This window comes from Bos taurus, chromosome 15 (genome assembly GCF_002263795.3).
Source record: "Bos taurus isolate L1 Dominette 01449 registration number 42190680 breed Hereford chromosome 15, ARS-UCD2.0, whole genome shotgun sequence".
In the NCBI taxonomy this organism is placed as follows: Eukaryota; Metazoa; Chordata; class Mammalia; order Artiodactyla; family Bovidae; genus Bos; species Bos taurus.
In genome coordinates, this window is record NC_037342.1 from 75,178,073 (window position 1) to 75,191,283 (window position 13,211).

Genomic DNA, 13,211 nt, shown 5'->3' on the forward strand with positions numbered 1-13,211 from the left:
ATGGACTGCAGCCCATCAGGCTCCTCTATCCATGGGATTTTCCAGGCAAGGATACTGGAGTGGGTGGCCATTGCCTTCTCCAGGGGATCTTCCCAACCCAGAGATCAAACCTAGGTCTCCTGCACTGCAGGCAGATTCTTTACCAACTGAGCTACGAGGGAAGCCCCATATAAATCTACAAATGTAATGAAATTCCAGTAAACATCCTACTGGGCCTTTTTTTTTAAGTACAACAAAGTAAGTCTAAAGTTTACCTGGAAGAATAACTCATCAGTGCTCAAGAAAATATTCTGCAAAGGGGAAGCATGACTGCCAGGTATTAAAATGTCTTACAAAAACTCAGCCAATAAAACAGTGTGATTTGGTTCTATATCCAGTAATGGTGAAATGGCTTTCATTGAATTAAACATTCCTTCAGGTAATAATTAAATACTCTGAACAAAGTGTTTAAAAAATTATTTCATTAGAGATTGAAAAATAATGAATCCAGAGTTGTATATCCAGGAAAAAATATATCCTTTAAACACGGGAAATAGATAGTTCAAATAAATAAAAACTGGGAGAACTCATTGTCAGCAGAGCTGCTTGCTCTACTAGAAATACCAAAGGAAGTTCTTCAGGCTAAAGGGATATTATCCTTAAAGGAAATATGTTTACAGGAAGGAATGGATTCCTCAAATGGTAAACATGTAAGTATTTATTGAAGAAAAAACATATTTTATTCTCTTAATTTATTTAAAAGGCATAAAACCACCATGAACAAGTGGATTTTAAAAATCAAATACTTTAAAAATAGAAACAATGAAAATGTCAAGATATATACACTGAAAACTATAAATCATTGTTGAGAGAAATTAAATAAGATATAAAAATGGATAGACACTCCATATTTATTGATTGGAAGACTCAATACCATTTCTCTCTTAATACCAGTATCTCTCCTAACTGAGATTGAGGGCCATTTCAATCAAACTCCCAGAAAGACGTTGAAAATCTGATTCTAAAATACACAGGGGAATGCAGAGAAACCAGAACAGCCAACATGGTCTTGAAGAAGAACAAAATTGGGGGATTCATACAACTAGATATTACAACTTAAATATAAAGCTACAGTGATTAAGAAATCTGTGTGATTTGGCACAAGGATAAGCAAATAGAAGAATTAAGTAGGACAGAGTCAGCAACAGACCCACATTTATATGGTCAATTGATTTTTGACAATGGGCCACTGCATTTCAGGGGATAAAGTCTGCCTTTAGAATAAATGTTCTAACGTTCCTAAACCACTTGGCTCTCCATATGGGTAAAAATGAGCCTTGATGTATACCTCATATTGTACAAAATTAATTTGAAACAGATCATGGATCTAAGTGCGAAAGACAAAACAGCAAGGCTTTTAGATGAAAACATGGAAGAATATCTTTATGACCTTGGGATGGGCAAATTCCTAACGAGAATGTAACACATGAACCATAAAATAGACTTCATTGAAACGGAGAACTCTGTTCATTAAAAGACACCAGGAGAGTGAAAAAGCAAGTTGCCACATATGGAAGAAGATATTCACAACAGAAATTTATCTGAAAAGTAAATAAAACACCCCCCCTGCCCCCCGCCAAAATCAGTTAAACACTGGACACAGAACTTAAGCATTTTACAAGACAGGCTCTCCAAATGGCCAGGAAACACACGAGATGGTCCTCAATGTCATTATTCATCAGGAAAAAACCAATATAAAGCCACAAGGAGATGAGTAAAAACAAAGCTCGACAATACTAAATGTCGCCAGTTATGTGGAACATTTGGGACTCTCTTATACATTGGTTTGGGGAAAGTAAATTGATATGATTAGTTTAGAGAACTCTGAAAATTTTGCACAAAGTTAAACATATACTTACCCTATCATCAAGCACGTTGAATCCTAGGTAACTATGCAAGAGGTATTAGTTCGTGTCCATCAAAAAAGGCACAAAAACATTTACAGCAGCTTTGTTCAAAATAGCCAAGAACTGGACAAAAGTTAAATGCCCATCAGCAGTGAAATGGATCACTGGTGTATCCATACACGTGAACATTGCACACCAATCAGAGGGGCAAACGTCTGTGTTTTCAACAGCATGGGTGAATCTCCGATGTAATGATAATCACAAGGAGTAGACATCAGAATCCACATACTCCAAAGTTCTAGTTGCCTGCAGTTCAAACTGGCAAAACTTACTTGTGATAGAAGCTGAGCGTGGTTGTCTCTCTGGGGCTAGAAATGTCCTATTTCTTGACTCGGGTGTTGGTTATATGGAGGGTACAATTTGTGAGCAAAAATTGGATTTATGCAATTTTCTATGTGTATGTTATACATCGGTGAAAATTTAAAAGATAGAAAAATTAAAAGATAGCACGCTACTAAGGAAAGTCAGTTATAATGGGAGGGGGGAAATGAGCATATTCATACTCTGTTGGTATAATTAAAAATCAATGCAAAGTTTTGGAAGGAAATTTAAGGAAAATCTTAATATTACATATACTATTAATATTTACTCATGAATTCTTCCCTGAGAAAATTATCCCTAAACCAGATAAATACACAACGATGTCATCAAAAGGTGCCATCAAAATCATTACACCATCATTTACCATGATAAAAAAGAATTATTAACACCTAAATATCTCACAATACAATGCAGCTATTAAAAGTCCTATTAGGGGCAAAAAATTACTGACTTGTGAAAATGTTCATGGCATATTGCTCAATGAGAAGAGCATGCGCAAAATAATACATACAACATGATGCTATTTACAACAGTTAGAACGCTTTTCAGCTGCAAATAGAAAACCCCCGCCTAAAACTTGTTCTAACAATAAGGGCAATTTATTACCTCACCTTACAGGAGTCCAAAAATAAGGGTTGGCTCATTAAGTTGTTCAATAATGTTTCCAGGACCTGAGTTTCTTCCTGGGTGTTGGTTTTTATTCTCAGCCTAGTCCCTTCTTGCTTGGCAGATGGTTACGGTAGCTTCCAGAATTTTCCCCTCACAGAGCCAAGTCTAGGTGGAAAGAGGACCATCACCTCCTGTGGATCTCTTAGAACAAGAGAAACATTTCCTCAAAGTCGTCCCTGCTGTATCTCTCTGGCCAAACTGTATCACACGTCCATGCCTAAACCAATCATGGGAGAGGGACAGGAGAATGGGTTCTCATTACTCAAAGAAAATTCTAAAAGTTATTTTTAAAATAATACTTTAAAAATGAAAATGACCTTGAGAATTATTTAACTACTTCCCTAGAACTTTGTAGATTGGAAAGATATGTTTCTAAAAAGTAGAATGATGGTTTAAGAAGCTACAGTCATTTCCTATTTTTATTTCCATTTTGTTCCATGACCTCACAATCTGCCCCTGGGCTATTCAAAATCTGGCTTCATAGTGGTGCTCTAGTGGGAAGAACTTCTAAGTACATTGAGGTCAATCTCTTACAGGAAACCCAGAAAGAGAACAACTTACCAAGCTTGTTCAACTTACCAAGGTCACCCAGCTAACTGTGGAGAAGCTCCTAAACACAGCAGTGAATGCTTTGGAAATCCCCTGATGGATACACAGCTCCAGTTCCTGAAGTCATCCAGGAGGCAGCAAAGGCTGAGCAGGAGTTAGAGACACCAAAGGCTCAGCCATCTTACTGGGGAGAGAGGAGTAATAGCCTGTCTAGGGATGGGCTACCCGCTCCTCCAAACCACCCCCAAATTAAAGGTAAATTTCTCTCTGTAGTATCATCTCTCTGCTGTACCTTTGACCTTGCCTTCTTCACTGGCTCCAGTCCCATGGGCTGGAAACATGCCCAGATTTCTCCCATCCTTAAACCAAAAACAAAACCTTTAACCCTGCCCTTTCTCTCCACTGCATTTTATCTAAATAGCTCAAAAGATTAATCTACATGTCTTTTTTTTTTTTTTCCTAATTTCTCACATTCAATTTTCTCAGCTCATTCTTATCTGCTGTCTTCCCTGGCATACCATTGAAATTTCTCTTGCCAAGGACAGTGACCTCCTATCATGAAATCTGAGGATCTCCTTAAGTTCTATCTTACTGCATGTCTTTTTTGCATTTAACTCTATTGGTTACTTTCTCTTTCTGAATGCTCTACTCTTTTTGTTCTCAGGATATCTTATTCTATGTAGTCCTCATAACTTTCTGTCCACAACTTTTTTTTTCATGGGAAAGGAGATGGATAAAGATATATTCCTGGTGACATTGTTTGAACACCTGGATCCCGCCATGCCTGAAGCCCACACTAGATTTTTTTTTTTTTTTTTTTTAGTTACACTAGCCAACATGTTTTTCTTTTCCTCAAACTAGTTTTAGTTGGGTTTTTGAGGCTGGCCAATGGAGCTGAACACAGCAGTGAAATCTCCTCCTTTGATAACTCCTTTCCTTCTGCTACTGGTACTGGCAGCACTAACTATAGTACTAACTACAAACACATTCTCAAAGAGCACATAGCTGAGGCTAGGAGTATAATTAATGAGGAGCCATCTAAGAACTGGCAACTTCTCAGGTGCTCCACACAAAGAAACTGGTCTCAGCACACACCCAATTCTAAGGTCTCATTTGATGCAGGTAGCATGTTAAGTCAAATGGGTCTTTGCCACCTGAACACTCCCACAACCACCAAAACTAAGATGGGAATCCTATATCTGCAATACTTTGCAAACATTCAATACATTATTGGCTTTGATATTTCTCAAATCATCTTTGAATTCCTAGAGTAAAATATGTCAAGTAATTCCTTTGATATATTATTGCATTCTTCCCTGGTGTCTCAGACACTAAAGCATCTGCCTACAATGTAGGAGACCCAGATTCAATCCCTGGATCGGGAGGATCTCCTGAAAAAGAAAATGGCAACCCACGCCAGTATTCTTGCCTGGAAAATCCCATGGACGTGGGAACCTGGTAGGCTACAGTCCATGGAGTCCCAGAGTTGCACGCAACTGAGCGACTTCACTTTCGCTGTTGTTGCATTCAAATTGCTCGTATTGAACAGACTTGTGTTTGCCAACGGGGCATGGGTGGCAGAGGGAAGGACTGGGAGTCTGGGGTTAGCAGATGCAAACTATTATATATATAGGATGGATAAACAACAAGGTCCTACTGTATAGAAAAGGGGACCATGGATTATATCAACATTCTGTGATAAAGCATTTGGAAAAGAATACGAGGAAGAATATGTATATATCTGAATTACTTTTCTGTATGGCAGAAATTAACACAACATTGTAAATCAACTATATTTCAATAACATTTTTACAAATTGCTCATGTTATTGACTTTGGTATGAGTGGGTTTTCTTAGTTTTGGAATCAGGTTTGTGTTAACCTCAATAACTTTTTGTTTCCATTTGCTTCTTTTTTGTAACAGCTGGAGATTATTTATCAATGCAATATGCTCATGAATCTTAAAGAACATAGGAGCAGATTGTTTAAAGTTTTCTTCTGTTCCCTGTATTAACTCTTCTTCAGCATGGGCCATTTGGTCTGACTATTCAGTTTAGACTATGGATTCTCTTCACACATCAAAGGAGTTTTCACTGTCTGTTCCTGTTTAAAACAAAGGACTGGACTGATCACCATCAGTAGCTGATGTGAGCTCCCTCAACAATTGTGTAGGCAAGTCGTCGTTTGATGTCTATATGTGGCCAGGGGTATAAGGAGACTTAGGTGAGCTGTGCCCCAACTGTATGGCACAAAGGCTGGCAGAGCTCCCTCCAGGAAGCTTGAGCTAGGAAGCACACTGGCACCATGAAGGGAAACACAGCAGCTATTAATGTAATTATGGCTGTATGATTACATAAGAGGGTGATGTAGAAAAAAACAGGTACCAATTCTGACATACCAAAAAAAAGGCATTGATACACTTCAATTTTCATTCCTCATATAAACCCCTACTAAAATAGGAATAGGAGGACATTCCCAAAGGATAAGAAAGAGATTATCAGAAACCTGTAGGCTTCCCAGATGGCGCTAGTAGTAAAGAACCCGCCTGCCAATACAGGAGACACAGAAGACTTGGGTTCGACCCCTGGGTCGGAAAGATCCCCTGGAAGAGGAAATGGAAACCCACTCCAGTATTCTTGCCTGGAGGATCCCACGGACAGAGGAGCCTGGAGGGCTACAGTCTATAGGGTCGCAAAGAGCCTGACACCACTGAAGCAACTTAGCACACAGCACTCATAGAAAACATAAAAGCAGGTGAAAACCTGGCATCAGTAACAAAACACTGTCTCCATCCTAATCATCATTGTTTGAAGCTAATGTGATAATATAAGAAAATTGACTGCTGCTGCTGCTGCTGAGTCGCTTCAGTCGTGTCCGACTCTGTGCGACCCCACAGACGGCAGCCCACCAGGCTCCCTCGTCCTGGGGATTCTCCAGGCAAGAACACTGGAGTGGGTTGCCTAAAATTCACAAATGTTTATAAGAATGAGTCAAAATAATTATTTGCATGAGATCTTGTTTATCAAAAAATTCAAGAGCATCAACTCAAAACTGTTATAAATATTATGTGATGGCTAGTCAGAATATACATTTATACAAGTCAGTGGCTTTCCAATGTAACAGCAAGGACAAATTAGGAAGTAAAAGCAATTGTGGAGATCTTACCCACAAGAGCAGCAAATGCTATAAAATATCTGGGAATAAGCAAGCAGTATGTTAGGTTTATAAGAAGCAAATTATAAAGCCTGCCTGAAGATTGTAAAAGAAGATTTGAATACAAAGGAGAAATGGGCCACATCCCTGAAGGAAAACTCGATATTGTAGAAATGTCAATTCTCCTCCAATTATTCTATCAGTTGAATGGCATTTCACCAAAATCCTGATGGCTTCCTCCCCTAAACCCATCATCCCGCTCTAAACTTGGGAAAGGCATCAGATAAACGATGGTAGAGAGGCATTCTACAGAATGCCTGACCAATGCTCCTCGAAACTGAGGCCATCAAAGAGAAGGAAAGCCAGAGCAACTGTCACACTCAGGAGCAGCCCAGGGAGATGTAGTCTCCTGGGTGGGATCCTGGAACAGAAGAATGGCTCTAGGCAAAAAGTAATGGCATCTCAACAAACTATGAACTTCAGTTAATAATGATGTATCGACGTTGGTTCAGGAATTGCAACCAGTGTGCCACACTGAGGGAAGGTGCCAACAGGAGAAACTGACAGGAATATATGGAAACGCTCTGATTTTTTTGTAAATCTAAAACTGTTTTCAAAAAATAAAACCTATGTTCTAAAAATAAAAAATCCCAATGAGATATTTTTGAGGGGGTGGAAAGAAGGAGAAACTTTCAACTTTAAAGTTTACTTGAAATGATACCTGGATGATGACAAATTTTCTATTTACAATTAATGAGTGCCTACCAATTAAGGTGAAGTGCAGAGAGTTTCCACCTCCTCTCGTCTTGAAGATCAGCCCAAACCAAAAGTAGAAAGAAAAAAAAAAGCAACACTAAACCCACCTTACCTGAGAAGAGGATGCATCGGAAACCTAAGATCTCTAGGTGAGCAGATGGGAGGCAGCTGGAGGAACAGAAGCAGAGGAGCAAGAACCAAACCTGAGTGTCCGGTGGAGGCCCCGGGACAGCAGGGAGCCACTTCGTTCACCACCACTGACCGGCTCGGGAATAGAAAGGAACAGGTCCCCAAGAAAGTCGTGGGGAAGCCTGTGGCTGAAAACAAAGGGATGTTTTTTCAAAACCTTATACAAGATGCAGTGAGACCCCAAGATCACCGGTCCCAAGCACACCCATGGCAGCCAAGAGGCTATTCTTTTCCTGTTTCTGAAGACTGCTAGAGATTCCTTTTCTAAAGAAATGGACACAGAAAGTCTAACTTGGTTTCAGCAGGCACTGAGGAAGGTGGAAAGGTGCTGAATTGAAAACAGATGAGTAAGGAGACATCAGAGACCTCCAGCTTCCTCCTCATTCAGGTCCCAAACTAGAGAGAGGTCCCTCTGCTCTGGCATCACTTTGAAGTCAGCCCAGGACTGGACTTACTGCCTCCAACTCCCACCCATGTCCCCTGCACATACGTCCCCTGGTAGCAGGGTGGAGAAACATTCTTTATAAATGCAGTGAAGACTTGTGCCACCAGGGGCATCAGCCAACTTCAGCTTCCAGTAAGCCCTGTGCACAAATCCCACCCTCCCGACACCTCCCAGAGGACACTCGGAGCTTCACTCTTAAATATGAAAGACAGCCAAGGATCATTGTACATTTGAAGACAATCCTACCGTGAAAGAGAATACAATAAATAGGAGAGAAAGAAGTTGAAGAAAGCAGCTAATTCACAGAATAGGAGGGGGAAGAGGATATTTCTAAAAAAAAAAACATTGCCTCCATTAAAAAGAAAAGAAGCTATAAGAAACAAAGAACAAGAAATCTTGTTTCTTGATGGAAATTCAGACTATGAAAGATGAATACACACACACACACACACATATATATATATGTATATACACACACATATATATATACTGGCCTCACCCCACACAGCATGCAGGATCTTAGTTCCCAGATCAGGGATCTAACCCATGCCCCCTGCAGTGGAAGCAGGGAGTCTTAACCACTGGGCTGCCGGGGAAGTCCCCAGGCTGAAATTTTTTAAGAAAAAGGTTAAGTATTGAAAGACAAGGTCATGGAAATCTCCCAGAAAGTACAAAAAAAAAAAAAAAAAAAAAACAACCCAAAGCCTGTGGTATATCAATGGAGTGAAATGCTACTCAAAACCAAAAATGGACAAACTGCTGGCTCAAGCAACATAAATGAATCTCAAAACATCCTGAACAAAGAGTTGTAAAAACAAATAAATAATGTAGTAAAAACCAAGAATATGTGGCAGAGACTCCAGGCAGCGCATAAAGCCTATAGTATTCACTATCTAACTCTTCAGAAAGATTTCTGATCCGTCATGTAAGAAAAAAGTGTAGGAAAAACAAAAGGCTCTGATAGGTAATCTAAAAGGTTTGAGGGTATTGAAAATTGTAGTGAAAGGCATTCTACAATGTTAGAATAAACCCTTAGATGTTAAAAAAAACTAAGCAAATGCAAAAAAAAAAAAAAATGGGTCCATTATGAACTCTAGGAAAAACAGAAAGCTGTAAAATCAAGGCAATTTAATAACAGTGTGTTCTTGGCTTAGCAATTCACAACACTGATACACTCATTACAATGAAGACCCTGTGCAGGGACACAAGTCACCATGAAGATGTTAGCAGACTGAGCCCAGGGTGCGGGGCGGGGGGGGTGGGGCGGGCATCCGCGAATCGGGAGTGTGAATGAGTGGAAGACTCATCTTCCATGTCAGGAAATCGACAGACAACGTTTGAGATTACTTACTCAACAGCTAGCAATATAAACATATAATTTGGAATGTGAAGGCAAATATCATCTAGGAGTTAAAATCTCTGCCTCTGGGAATTAGATCAAGTTAGTTAAAGTGGAGGCTGTGTCCTGTCTAATACTAAAATATACTATAAAGCTATAGCAATGTGAACAGTTTGGTACTGTGCAAATAATCAATGATACATAATAGAGAAGAAGTAGGCTTGTGTGTGATACGGAAATTTAACATGGGATACAGATGGCACTGTAGAACAATGAGAAATGGATGAATGACCCAATAATTGGTGTTAGGACAACTACTTATTCACTAAGGAAAAAAAAATTCAATCTCCATCTTACACTCTGCACCAAAATAAATTCCAGATGGGCCACATTTTTTTTTTAATGTTAAAATTAGAAGAAAATTTAAGAGAATATTTTTACAATTTCCTGAAGAAGAAAGTCTTTCTGACAGCAGAAAACCAAACCCTTTAAATTTCCATACAGAAAAAAACATCATAAATACATTTACAAATGTTTCTGAATTGAGAAAATAGTGATAAAATTTCAAAGACTTTTGTTATCCTTAATATGTAAACTACATTTATGAATCAATAAAAAAGACACAAGATCCCAACCTTAGACAAAGAATGTGATCAAGCAATTCACAAATGAGACACCATGATTAATAAACACATGAAAATATGCTCATCCTGCTATTAATACCATGTGATTTAAAGAAACAATGAGACAGATCTCTCTCACATCAAATTACTGAAGATTAAGCAGATGGATGATGCTCAGTGTAAGGGTTTAGAGAATCAAGCAGGCTCTCACAAAGCCAATGAGAACTGACATTGGTACCACTTTTCTGGAAGGCACTTTGGCAAAATTTTTCAGGATGTGAAGCCTGGCACATGCTTTGTCCACTTCTGGAAATTATTTCAAAGGAATAATGAGAGAAGCACATAAAACATACGTCTAAGTGTGTCTGGAGGCTGAGGGCCGAAGAATTGTTGCTTTCAAATTATGGTGCTGGAGACGACTCTTGAGAGTCCATTGGACAGCAAGGAGATCAAACCAGTCAATCCTTAAGGATATCAACCCTGAATATCCATTGGAAGGACTGATGTTGAAATTGAAGCTCCAATACTTTGGCCACCTGATGCGAAGAACATCTTTTCATTGGAAAAGACCTTGGTGCTGGGAAAGATTGAGGGCAGGAGGAGAAAGGGGGCAACAGAGGATGAGATGGATGGATGGCCTCACCGACTCAATGGGCATGAGTTTGAGCAAGCTCCAGAAGATAGTGAAGGACAGGGAAGCCTGGTATGCTGCAGTTTATGGGGTGGCAAAGAGTCAGACGGGAATTAGCTACTGAATAACAACAAAGACCTCTTCCACCAGTTTCCCTGGAGCACAGACTTGCCTCACTCTCCACCCTGAATTCCCTTCAGGGCATGTTGAAGGTCAGAGCTGCAGCAGCACAGGGATCAATCTCTGCAGAGGCAGATGGCAAATGCCCTTGTTGTTCAGTCACTCAAGAGTCTTTTCCAGCACCACAATTTGAAGGCATCAGTTTTTCGGTGCTCAGCTTTCTTTATGGTCCAATAATCTGTACATGACTACTGGAAAAACAATAGCTTTGACTATACGGACCTTTGTTGGCAAAGTGACGTCTCTTCCTTTCCTTCCAAGGAGCAAGCATCTTTTAATTTTGTGGCTGCAAAATTTGGAGCCCAAGAAAACACAATCTGTCACTGCTTTTACTTTCCCCCTCCTATTTGCCATGAAGTGATGGGACTGATCTTAATTTTTTGAATGCTGAGTTTTCAGCCAGCTTTTTCACTCTCCTCTTTCACCCTCATCAAGAGACTCTTTAATTTCTCGTCACTTTCTGCCATTAAAGTGATATCATCTGAATATCTGAGGTTGCTGATATTTCTCCTGGCAATCTTGATTCCAGCTTGTGATTCATCCAGCCCAGCGTTTCACATGATGTACTCTGCATATAAGTTAAATAAACAGGGTGACAACATGCAGCCTTGATGTACTCCTTTCCCAATTTTGAACCAGTCAGTTCTTCCAGGTAAGGTTCTAACTGTTGCTTCTTGACCAGCATACAGGTTTCTTTGGAGACAGGTAAGGTGGTCTGGTATTCCCAGCTCTTTAAGAATTTTAAATGCCCTTGAAAAGCAGCAATTTGTAGTTGACGGCAGAATACAGTAGAAGGAATAGTATGCCACTCTGAGGTTAGGTTATAAAAGATGATGACTTTCTTCTGCCTCTCTCTCTCTGATCATTCACTCCAAGGAAGACCAGCTGCCGTATCAGGAGCAGTGATCCTGAGATGCCCAAATCAAGAATCTAAGCTCTGTCTTCAACAATCACAGGAATGGGGTGATCAACTTGCCCTGGTTTGCCTGGAGCCAACCTGCTTTTAAAGCTGAAAATCCCATATCCTGGGAATCTTCCTCATTCCCGGCCAAACTTGCATCATGGTTTATCCTACATGTGAGGGAGTTTGGAAGTGGACTCGCCAGCCCCAGGCAAGCCTTCAGCCCAGCTGACAACCTGGCAAGCCCCAGCTGACAACCCGACTGCAACCTCACGAGCAATTCTGGGCCAGAACCACCCAGTTAAGCTGCTTCCAGGATTCCTGGTTCTCAGAGACCGTGAGGTAGGGAAGATCCACTGGAGAAGGGAATGGCTCTCCACTCCAGTATTCTTGCCTGTAGAATTCCATGGACAGAGCTACAGCCCATGGGGTTGCAAAGAGTGGGACATGACTTAACTGAACAAAAACATTGATTTAAGCAACAGGGAACCTATTGAAAGGAGTTCAGGTAGCTCATAACCCTCTGAAAAGTTGAAGAACCAAGTGCAGGGTTCGCAGAGACAGAGTCACAGCCAAGACCATGCCACAGAGCCCGTGCGGACGCTGCTCGATACTGCCGAGAGGCACTATAGCTTGTACCACCAGCCCCTGCAGCCCTTCCGTATCCAGCTACAGGCACTCCTGCCCTCGAGAACTGACTCTAGTGCACCCCGACTCTCACCAGAAAGGACCGTCCATGGTCCCTGTCTCTACATGTCACCAGATTTCAGTCCAAAGGTGGGGGATCTCATCTAATTGGCTGAGGCTCCATCATATGTCTGTACCTTACCTTTGAGCTTCTACAACAAAATACCGCTGGCAACTTAGAAACCACAGAAAATTATGCCTCACAGTTCTGGAGGCTGGAAGTCCAAGATCAGATTGGGTCTAGTGAGAATCTGCTTCCTGCTTCTTGAATGGCGGTCTTCTGTTTGTGTTCTATGGTGGGAAGGTCAGGAGAGCTCTCGAGTCTCTTTTCTAAGGGTGCAAATCTTATTTATAAGGACCCCACCTTCATGACCTATGCATCCCCTGAAAGGGAATTTTTGATGTTTTCAGATTCTCTAGTGGGCATGGGGGCGGACACACCCTGGGTCTCTCCAGGGCTCAGAAGGGTGGGAATTTCCCCAGTCACTGGAAGGGAAGTCAGACACTAGGTAGCCAGATAAAAGACAGGTCCACATCAACCTCATAAGCAGGAGGGACAGTTAAATAACATGGTTTATGAACATACCTACTGACTCATCTGGCACTTGGTCAGTGTTAGTAGCCACATGGCAGCCAAGGTGATGGTGTGAAAACATAAGTGAGGCCCTGCGTTTCCCCAGCTGTAAAGCATCGATGGCTGCTGCTGATGTTCAAATAATCCATGGAAAAGCGTCGCCTAGATCCAACCCCTTCTTCTGCTCATCTCCTTCCCCGTCTCTCCTTCTACACTATGCTCTACACTAGCCTTGGGCCACCCCATACA